A 12,157-nucleotide genomic window follows, 5' to 3' on the forward strand; every position below is an offset into this window, starting at 1 on the left:
TATATATATATATATATATATATATATATATATATATATATATATATATATATATGAAATTGAACTAGATACAGCTAGACTTTGTTGGGCCCTATATTTTTGTGATTATTCCCTTAATGGTTTATTTTGAAATACAACCAAAATATAAAACACCTTTTTAAAAAGATTGTAGGGTTGCCTGGGTGGCCTAATCCTTTAGCATCTGCCTTCAACTCAGGTCATGATCCCAGTGTCCTGGGATCAAGCTCTGCATCAGGCTCCCCGCTCAGAGGAGAGCCTGCTTCTCCCTTTCCAATGCCCCCTGCCTGTACTCCCTCTCTCACTGTCTCTCTCTCTGTCAAATAAATAAATAAAATCATTTTAAGTAAGTGAATAAGATTGTATTGGAAGTTCTAGTTACTGAAATCAGGAAATAAAAAGGAAGGCATACAAATTAAACAGTAAAGCAGTAAAACTGTCTTTATTTGCAGATGATGTGGTTGTTCTTGGCAAATATCCAACTGAATCTATAAAAAAGCCGCTAGAACTAATATTTGAGTTTAGCAACATTGCAGGATATAGATCAATATACAGAAATCACTTACATTTTTATATACAAGCAACAAACTACTAGAAAATAATTTTTTTATTTTTTTAAAAGATTTTATTTATTTATTTGACAGAGAGAGATCACAAGTAGGCAGAGAGGCAGAAAGAGAGGGAGAGGAGGAAGCAGGCTCCCTGCTGAGCAGAGAGCCCGATGTGGGACTCAATCCCAGGACCCTGAGATCATGACCTGAGCCGAAGGCAGGCCACTGAGCCACCCAGGCACCCTGAAAATAAGTTTTTGGAAAAGATACTGTTTGCAATTAAAAATTTGAAATTCAACAAAATATATAAAAGACCTCATGTACTGAAAATTACAAAATATATTTTTGAGAGAAAAGCCTAAAAAAATGCAAGGACATACTTTCTTCGATGAGCAAAAGTCTCAGTTTTGTTAAGATGTTGATTCTTCCGCAGATTGATGTGTAGATTCAATGGAATTCCAGGCAAAATCTCAGCAGACTTTTGTTTGCAGAAATTGGCAAGCTGATTCTAAAACTTATATGGAAATGCAAAGGTCCTAGGATAACCAAAACAACTCTGTAATAGGGCAACAAGGTTGGTGGTCTCACACTGATTTCAAAAACTACAGTAAAGCTACAGGAGTCAAGGCGGTGTGGTATTGGCATAAAGATAGAGAAATAGATCAATGGAGCCAAATAGTCACACATATTCATATAACTGATTTTTGACAAAGGGAATTCAGTGGAGAAAGGATAGCCTTTCTCAACAAATGGTGCAAGAACAAATGGATGTCCATATGCCAAAAAAAGGTGTATCTTTTAATTAGCTCAATCCATATCTCACACCACACATAAAAATTAACTAAAAATGATGCATAGAACTAAATGTAAAACAATGCTATGAAATTTCTAGGAGAAAACATGAAAAATCTTTGTGTCGCTGGCTTTGCCAAAGATTTCTTAGATATGCTACCAAAAGCATTATCCATTAAATTACAAATTGATAAATTGTTCATCATAAAAATTAAAGTTGAAAACTGCTCTTCAAAAGTTACTGTTAAGAGAGTGAAAATATAAGCAACAGCCTGGCAGAAAAATCTTTGCAAAGCATAAATTTGACAAAGGATTGAAACTAATTAAAGATTATCTAAAGAACTCCAAAAACAGGGATGCCTGGGTGGCTCAATTGGTTAAGCGGCTGCCTTCAGCTCAGGTCATGATCCCAGCATCCTGGGACTGAGTCCCACATCGGGCTCCTTGCTCAGCGGGGAGCCTGCTTCTCCCTCTGCCTCTGCTGCCACTCTGCCTGCCTGTGCTCTCTCTCTCTCTGGCAAATAAATAAATAAAATCTTTAAAAACAAACAAACAAAAAAACCTCCAAAAACATAACAAGAAGAAAACAATCCAATTTTTCTTACTAGGGAAAAGATCGCATTAGATTATAAATAGTGCATGAAAATATTCTCAACATCATTAATCATTAGGGAAATGGAAATTAAAGCTATAATGAAATATCACTACGTGCCTATTAGAATGGCTAAAATTTAAAAGACTGACTATAAAAACTGTTGTTAAGAATGTGAAAGAACATGAATTCTCATACACTAAGAATGTGAAATGTAAGAACCACCTTAGAAAACAGTTCGGTATCTTCTTAAAAAGCTAACCATAGGGGCGTCTGGGTAGCTCAGTGGGTTAAAGCCTCTGCCTTCAGCTCAGGTCGTGATCCCAGGGTCCTGGGATCGAGCCCCGCATCAGGTTCTCTGCTCAGTGGGGACCCTGCTTCCCCCTCTCTCTCTCTGCCTGCTTCTCTGCCTACTTGTGATGTCTGTCAAATAAATAAATAAAATCTTTAGAAAAAAAAAACAGCTAACCATTTACCTGTGATGTGATCCAGCCATTCTACTCCTTGGTATTGACTTAAGAGAAAAATAAATATATTCCTATAAGGAGACTTATACATGAGTGTTCATAGCAGCTTAGCTTTAAATAGCCCCAAACTGGAAATAACTCAAATGTCTATCAAAAGGTGAATGGATAAACAAATAATGGTATGTAAGGTTACTCAGCAATAAAAAGGAGTGAACTATCAATGCACACAACAACATGGATGATTCTAAAAATAATTTGCTAAGTAAAGAGTCAGAAAAAAAGTACACACTGTATGACTCCATTTATATAAAACTATAGAAAGCACAAACTAATATGTACTGGCAAAAAAAATGTATCAGTGATTGCTTGAGGATCAGATAGGCAGGAAGGAGCAGAAGGGAGAAATAGGAGCACAACTAAACCTTTGAATGTGATGGATCTGTTCGCTATCTCGATCATGGTGATTTCACAGGTTCATATATCAACATTTATCAAATAGTATATTCTAGGGGCACCTGGTTGACTCAGTTGGTAAACCAACTTTGATCTTGGGATTGTAAATTTGAACTCCACATTGGATGTAGAGATTACTTAAATGAAATATTTTAAAAGTTATATATTCTAAATATGTGCATTTTATTGTATTCAATCAAACCTCAATAAAGCTATTTTAAAACAAACTATCACCCAGTAATCCCCCAAAATACTAGTATTTAGGGATGAATCTATGCCTATCACAACCAACATGTATTCAGTATCTGTGTAGGAAAAAACAAGGGAAGGCAATGAGGGGTATAATATTCTTTAGAATAGTAAGCAACTGGTAAGTACAATCTGAGAATCACTCCAAAACTGGGAGGAAGTCATGGAGACTCAATTTGCAGCCAAATCCAAAGAATATTCAGTAATTTCTGGAGAGGTTGAAGTGGTCTGAGTGCTCATAATGTCTTGATACTAACAAATCAAAACTTCCTTCCAGGACAAAGCCAAACTGAGGAGAAACTAATGGGAGTAGAATTCAAATAGAGCTGGGCAGGAGCTATAAGGGCAAAAGACAGAGAAGGCCCTGATGATCTCAGAAGTCGGAGGCCATATTTTCATTATTTCATTAAGGAAAAATAAAGAAAACTCTATAGCCTTGAAGCTAAAATACCTATTCTTCCCATTGTTCCTTGTAATCAGGAAAACTCATTGCACTCAAACATGAGCAGCTGAAACTGATCTCAGCTGAATCCCATACATAGTCATCATAAAAAGAAAAGAATACCACAATGTTCCCATGACAATGAAAGCATGGCAGAAGGATTTACCCAGAAAGAAAAGAAGAAGAAAACCATTAAGAAAATGAAAAAAGCTATTAAAAATCAGTATAAGAATTTGAAAATTTCAGGAATGTGATAAAAGAAAAAAAATAAGATTTTTTAGAAGTCAGTTTATAGAACTCGGGAAAAAGAAAAAACTAAAAGTTATTTCTGAAATGAAAACTAAATGAGAAGGAACCCAAGAGAAAATGACAATGCATAAAATTTTCAGTCATATAAGTTTAAATGAAAAACTTTTTTTTAAAAGAAGAAAGAAATAAAAACAGATTTTAGAGAAAGTGATAGAAAAAGAACACAGTTAAAGAAGATCTAACATATGTATGATAGGATTTACTAAAAAGGGAAAACAAAGCAATGGAACAGAATATGTACTAAAGCTATACTTTAATAATATTTTTCTCATATAAAAAGGCTTCAAACTACAGGTTGAAGAGACACACATGTACCTGAAAGAACAAACTCAGATTGGCCAACACAGAAGAAATGGTAACACACATCAGCAGTGCCAGTGCTGGGCCCTTAACCAAAGATGGTCTCTGTATACCAGCCCTGTGTTGTTTACTCCTTCACACAGACTAAGACCTACTAGCCCAAAGCCCACTGGGAACATTTTTACACGTTGGATGATTTTACTTGTTTTTAACTTTTTAAAAAAGATTTTTTAAATTTATTTGAGAGAGAGAGAAAGAGAGAGAGAGAGAGAGAGATCCTGAGCAGGGTGGAGGGATAGAGGGAGAAGCAGGCTCCCGGCTGAGCAGGGAGCAGATGTGGGACACGATCCTAGGAACCTGGGATCATGACCTGAGCGAAGGCAGATGCTTAACCAACTGAACCACCCAGACGCCCTTCACTGAATTCCTTTAAAGATCGTTCAAATAAGCATATTTTTAGCTACGTACAATCTGCCTGCTTTGTATAATGTTAACCTTAAAAACAAAATTGCCAGTTACTTACCAGTTTATGCGGGAATGACAGAATTGTGATTCAGGACAAGCAAACTACAGCAAGCCCACAGGCAAGTACAGAAAACAGAACAGGAATGCTGTTTTGTAGAAGAAAGGGGCAGTTCCGAGAGGGCTGTGGAGTAAAACTGGGAGTAAAATAAAAGTTTAGTGAAATAAAGCGGGAGTCTGAAGTAAAGTGAAATTTCATTGGCTGAGTTGCAGACAGTCTTTTATTTGCTGGGCTGTTCCCCAGAGAGGAGAAAAGCCTTTTTACCTCCTTCTTGGGTAATAAATTAGTATTGACTTGAAAGGTATGTTTCTTCCAGCTGGATCTGCAATCTACTAGGAGCATGAGAGCTCCCCCTGCTGGTCTCCTAACTCCATTCTAAATTCATTAATTTTCATAATGCCTGTGAAACTGAAGCTGACATTAAAAGCCATAAATATAAGATAAACTCCAGAGCTGTAAAGACCCCAAGCGACTGTTGAGCATCATGTAGACGTGTAAACCCTCTCCTTGGTCTTCCTCCCCTCATTGGTTCTCTTGCTCTCCTCCCCTTCTGGGTAGTAGCCCCTGTTCAGGTGCCCTAGGAAGGTCTCCAGCTCTGAGAAACACCAACCCCCAAACCCCACCTTGCAGACCTTCAAAGCACCACACACATAAAACTCACTGTGTGCTACTGCCACATCTTTTACACTGATCAACCTTGAAATCTTTCAAACTCATACAGGCCAGCATCCCTGATTATTAAGCGAACCAGGTCCTACAGAAACCCTACTGAATTCTCTGGGGTTTGTTTGGAGACATTGCCAATTGGGTTACAGAGTTCTCCACCTGATTCTGAGGCCCCCTCCTTGGAGACAGCTGTCCACTTCATCATAAAACCCTACTCAATGGTTATATTGCCTATAACTACATAATAGTAAGTACTTTTGGCCCATGGTTATTACCACAGCAGGAATAGATGGAGAACCAAGGCACAAAGCTCTTGGCTCAACTTGGGCCCTTGCTCCTTGTCATATCTGTTTCCTGATTCTCACTATTACTTTTCAGTGTCCACAGGTCAGTCACATTGATTTATGAACAGTGAGCTCTTACTAGAGTCTAGTCAATCTTAATGTTTTGGGGCACCTGAGTGGCTCAGCAGGTTAAGTGTCTGCCTTCAGTTCAGGTCATGATCCCAGGGTCCTGGGATTGAGCCCTGCATTGGGCTCCCTGCTCAGCAGGGAGCCTGCTTCCCCCTCTCTCTGCCTACTGCTCTGCCTGCTTCTGATTTCTCTCTCTATCAAATAAATAAACAATATATTTTTAAATTTTTTTTAAAAAGACATAATACTATTGCACACTTAAGAGATTACAGTACAATCTTTCTAAAAGAGATTTATTATATTTGACAGAGAGAGAACACAAGCAGAGAGAGTGGCAGGCAGAGGGAGAGGGAGAAGCAGGACTGTGGGATCATGACCTGAACGGAAGGCAGCCACTTAACTAACTGAGCCACCCAGGCACCCAAGAGATTATAGTATAGTCTTAAATAAAACTTTCACATGAACTGGGAAACAAAAAAAATTTTTTGGCTAACTTTATTGTGAGATTCACTTCATTGCAGTGGTCTAGAACTGAACCTACAATATTTCTGAAGTGTGCCTATTTAGGGTAAAATCAGCCCAATAATGGGTATACCAGTAAAATCAGAGTAGTTCCAACTAGTTGCTTTAAAGAACCAACCCCTACCTTGTAGTAAGCAGTAAAGAGTAAAAATTTCAAAAAAGATGAACACAGAAATTAGTGAAATGAAAAATTACAACAGAGTTGGTCAATAATACAAAAAGATTATTGTTTGGAAAATGCAAGAATTAGCCAACCATAATCAAGAGAAAAAAGAGGGGGACACCTGGGTAGCTTAGTCGGTTAAGTCGCTGCCTTTGGCTTGGGTCATGATCCCAGGGTGCTGAGATCGAGTTCTGCATTGGGCTCCTTGTCCAGCAGGGAGCCTGCTTCTCTTTCTGCCTCTGCCTGCCACTCTGCTTGCTTGTGCTCTCTCTCTCTCTCTCTGACAAATAAGTAAATAAAATAATTTTTAAAAGAGAGAGAGAGGCACCTGTGTGGTTCAGTCAGTTAAGTAGTCCACTCCTGATCTCAGTTCAGGTCTTGAGCTCAGGGTCATGAGTTTAAGCCCCATGTTAGGCTCCATGCTGGGTATGGAGCCTAGTTTAAAAAAAAAAAAAGAGTGAGAGAGAGAAACTTTAAGAATGTAGAACAAGATATAGCTGCAGGAATAGAAGAAATGAAAAACTGAGAAAAAATTGGGTTAAATATTGTGCAAATACAATTAACACGGCAACACGCGTTTTTAAAGGAATTATTAATTACTAAAATTTACTCATGAAGAAGTATGAACATATTTGTGTGGTACCAGATCTCTGAATGGAAGAGATGAACCAAACCAAAACACCAAGCCTTTTAAAAATAAGTTTTATGCTTTTTCCCCCTAAAACACATTTTATTAGATTTTTCCAAGTCAGTGTGCCACAAAATTTTGTAAAGAAATATCTTAAAATCAGAATTCATTTTATAAAAATAGCTGAAAAGAAAATTAGTGAGCTGATCCAAAGTAATAGGTCTTAGGAAATTACTCTTAGTGAGCTGATCCAAAGTAATAGGTCTTGGGAAATTACTCAAAATGCATCAAAGAATGTCAAGTTTGTGAGAAGTTTTTAAAGAGGTAAAGAGTTAAGGAGAAAGAGAGTGAGACCATCTGACATATCTAATCAGATTTTATGAGGGAGTGACTAGAAAGAATGGGATACTGCAGGTTTGTTTCCCTGGGAAGCTGCCTCTTAGACCAAGTTTAGCATTCAGGATGTTTATTAAAGAGTGCCATTGGAAAGAGAGAGAGAGGGGAAGCAGGAACAGATAGAGGGAGAAGATGAGCTGTGATTCAGGGCCAACGACAACTACAGATGACCCCATAGGAGTTCTGTTGGCCTTCAAAATTGTTCTCATTTGAGCTGAGATATGTAGGCTTTTATAATCCTCTGTTGATCAATCACTGGATGTGGACTGCCCTGGACCACAAAAAATACCACAACCAAACATGACCTTGAGGCAATCTCTGAAGGTGCTGGCAGCTGAAGGCTGCCTGCCCACAGCACTCTCAGGAACTATAACACCAGATTCTTCACCAAAGGGGAGGGAAGACAGCCTGGACAGCACATCATACCACTTGGGAGAAAGACACTAATTAAGAAAACAATGACTGAGGATTCTCTAAAATTGAAGAAAAATATAAATATGCTAATTTAGGAAACACAAGAAATGTCAAGCAATTTAAAGAAAAAGAATTATACACTTAAACACATTTTGAAAGTGAAGATTATAGAAAAAAAGAGAAAAGATCTTAAGAGCAACCATAAAGAAAACCCAATTACCTGCAGAGAAATGATAAGTTGACTGTTAGTTGACTTCTCATGAGCAAAAATGGAAACCAAAGGATGGTGAAATCATATCTTCAAAATGTTGAGAAAAATAATCATATACGCACTAAGCTATCATTCAAGAAGTGGGCCAAAACACAAAATTTCCAGATAAGCATAGCAAAGTTTACCACCAACAGACTCCTCACTAAAGGAAATTCTAAAGAAGTAATTTTGAAACTTGTTTTCGAGGACGCTGAAATCAACAGGGAAGCTGTGAAACACTATGCCTATGTAACACCACAGCAATTCTGATTCACCTAGTCTAGCCTATGGTTATAAGAGTGTACCCCTTTTCCTCCCACCACCAAGATGGTTTCAGAGGAGGTCAAATGAGCAAGTAAGACTTTCATCCCCACCCAACATAACAAGCTCCTCTTCTCTGGGTTCAATGAAGATCACGTGGGACTCAACTCCTTCCTTGCTGGAATGGTGTCTAAGGGGCCTAGTTGGAAGTTCCTACTTCCAACGAGAAGTAATAAGACCACCTTCCCTCCTATTCAGGGTGGTTTCAGCAGAGACCTAGGAGGAAACCTGAACTTACACCCCCATCTGTCACTAACAAGGCTGTGTTTCATGATTAGTGTAGGTCAAAGGAAACCCGCTAAAAAAGAAATTGTAAATATTCAGAGTTTCATTAAAAAAAAAAAAAAACAACAACAGAGTCTCATAATAGGAATCAACACTGAGATGAAATAGATATTGGAATTAACTGCCAGAGATTTAAAACAGCCATCATAAAATGATTCAAGAAGCAATTACAAACACTCTTGAAACAAATTTAAGAAAAGAAAATAGAAAGTCTCAGCAAAGAAATAGAAGATATTAATAAGAACCACAAGGAGAATTGAGAACTGAAAAAATACCACAACCAAATGAATAACTCATCAGATGGGCTCAACATCAGAATGCAGATAATAGAGAAAAGAATCAGTGAACTTGAAGACAGAATAGAAGTTACCCAATCAGGGACGCCTGGGTGGCTCAGTTGGTTAAGCAGCTGCCTTCGGCTCAGGTCATGATCCCGGTGTCCTGGGATCGAGTCCCACATCGGGCTCCTTGCTCTGCAGGGAGCCTGCGTCTCCCTCTGACTCTGCTTGCCACTCTGTCTGCCTATGCTCGCTCTCGCTCTCTCTGACAAATAAGTAAATAAAATCTTTAAAAAGAAAAAAAAAAAAAAGACTTGTTTGGGCGCCTGGGTGGCTCAGTGGGTTAAAGCCTCTGCCTTCGGCTCAGGTTATGATCCCAGAGTCCTGGGATCGAGTCCCGCATCGGGCTCTCTGCTCTGCAGGGAGCCTGCTTCCTCTTCTCTCTCTGCCTGCCTCTCTGCCTACTTGCGATCTCTGTCTGTCAAATAAATAAATAAAATCTAAAAAAAAAAAAGTTACCCAATCAGAACAACAGAGAGAAAACAGACTTAAAAAGTTTAACAGAGCCTCAAGGACTTATGGGATTATAACAAAAGATGTAACATTCCTGTCATCATAATCCTTGAGAAGAAGGGGAAAGAGGAAGAGGTTTGTAAAAATACTTAAAGAGGGCACCTGGGTGGCTCAGTTGTTAAGTATCAACCTTTGGCTCAGGTCATGATCTCAGAGTCCTGGGATGGAGCCCCACATTGGGCTCCCTGCTCAGCAGGAAGCCTGCTTCTCCCTCTCTCACTCTCCCTGCTTGTGTTCCCTCTCTTGCTATGTTTCACTCTGTCAAATAAATAAATAAAATCTATTAGAAAAATACTTGGGGCACCTGGGTAGCTTAGTGGGTTAGCCTCTGCCTTCGGGTCAGGTCATGATCCCCGGGTCCCAGGACCGAGCCCCGCATCGGGAATCTCTGCTCAGCAGGGAGCCTGCTTCCCTCTCTCTCTACTTGTGATCTCTGTCTGTCAAATAAGTAAATAAATTCTTTTAAAAAATACTTAAAGGAATAATGGCTAATAATGATTAAAATTTAGCAAAAGATGAAAAATCTATAGACTAAAGAAGCAGAGCAGGAACACCTGGGTGGCTCAGTTGGTTAAGCCCTGCCTTCTACTGGGGTTGTGATCCCAGGGTCCTGGGACTGAGTCTCGAATTGGGCTCTTTCTCAGCGGGGAGCCTGCTTTTTTCTCTGCCTCTGCCCGCTAGTGCTCTCTCTCTCTCTCTGACAAATAAAATCTTTACAAAAATAAATAAATAAAATAAAGAAGCAGAGCAAAGCCCAAACAGGATAAAGCCAAATAAATTCACATTATGACAGGGGTGCCTGGTTGTCTCAGTCAGTTAGGTGTCCCACTCTTGGTTTCAGTTCAGGTCATGATCTCAGGATTGTGAGATCAAGCCCTGTATTGGGTTCAGCACTTCACATGAAGTCTGCTTGAGATTCTCTTTCTCTCTCTGCTCCTATCTTCTCTCTCTCTTAAAAATAAAAAAAAGAGGGGTGCCTGGGTGGCTCAGTCATTAAGCATCTGCCTTTGGTTCAGGTCATGATCCCAGAGTCTTGGGATCAAGCCCCATATTGGGCTCCCCGCTCAGCAGGACTCCTACTTCTCCATCTCCCACTCCCTCTGCTTGTCTTCCCTTTCTTGCTGTCTCTCTCTCTGTGTCAAATAAATAAGTAAAATACTTTTTAAAAAGAGACATCAGTCAAACTTCTGATAACTAAAGACAAGAATAACAATTGTCAAAGCAAGAAAAAAAAATGACACCTTACCAATGGTGGTGGTGGTGGTGGGAAACAATTTGAATGATAAAAGATTTCTCATCAGAAACTATGGATGCCACTTTTAAAAAGTGGCACAACATTTTTAAGTGCTGAAAGAAAAGAACTGTCAAACTAGAGCTTTATATCTTCAAAAATTTCCTTCAGGAAAGAAGAAATCAAAACCTTTTCAGATAAAGGAAAACATAGAGAATTTGTCAGCAATCAACTATCTTAAAAGAATGGCTAAAGAAATTTTTAATATGTAAATGAAATGAAGAAAGAAGGAATCTTGGAGGGGCACCTGGGTGGTTCAGTTGTTAAGCATCTGCCTTTGGCTCAGGTCATGATCTCAGGGTCCTGGGATTGAGCTCCTCATTGGGCTCCTTGCTTCTCCCTCTCCCACTCCCTCTGCTCATATTCCCTCTCTCCTGTCTCTCTCTTTCTCTGTCACATAAATAAATAAAATCTTCTTAAAAAAAAAAGAAGAAGGAGGAGGAATCTTGGCTTATCTGGAAGGGGGAAAGAACAGAAGTATCAGTGTATACAAGAAGCTTTACTGCTCCTTTCTGGTCTTCCAAATTGTTCTTGAATAATATTGTCTTATGTAGTTCTCAAAATATGGAGAGAACAGGGGTGCCTGAATGGCTCAGTCATTAACTGCCTGCCTTTGGCTCAGGTCATGATCCCAGGGTTCTGGGATCAAACCCCACATCAGGCTCCCTCCTGGGGAGGGGGAGTCTGGTTCTCCTTCTTACACTCTCCTTGCTTCTGTTCCCTCTCTTGCTGTGTCTTTCTCTGTCAAATAAATAAATAAAATATTTTTTAAAATGGAGAGAACATATTTAATACACTTATAAATGAGGGAGTATAAAAGGAGTTAAAAGTAGTAAGTTTTCTGTACTTCACTCAAACTCATAAAATTTTAATACCAGTAAACTGTGATATTTAGGTATGATATACCTAGAATAAGGAACAAGTAACCCTTAGGAAGGCAAAAGACAAAAGCGGGGGGTGGGAGGGGGAAACAACTTAGGGCCCCTGGGTGGTTCAGTCGGTTTAAGTGTCTGCCTTTGGCTCAGGTCATGATCCCCGGGTCCTGGGATTGAGTCTCATGTCAGGCTTTCTGTTCAGTGGAGATCCTGCTTTTCACTCTTCCTCTGCCCTGTCCCCCCAACCAACTTGTGCTTGCTCTCTCTCTCTCTCTCTCTCTCTCCCTCTCACTCTCTATCTCAAATAAGATAAAAAAAAAAAAAGAAAATGAACAAACAAAAAACTAAGTCGCAGATTTAAGCCTTAACATATGGATAATTACATT

Source organism: Mustela nigripes, chromosome 13 (genome assembly GCF_022355385.1).
Source record: "Mustela nigripes isolate SB6536 chromosome 13, MUSNIG.SB6536, whole genome shotgun sequence".
NCBI classification, from domain to species: Eukaryota; Metazoa; Chordata; class Mammalia; order Carnivora; family Mustelidae; genus Mustela; species Mustela nigripes.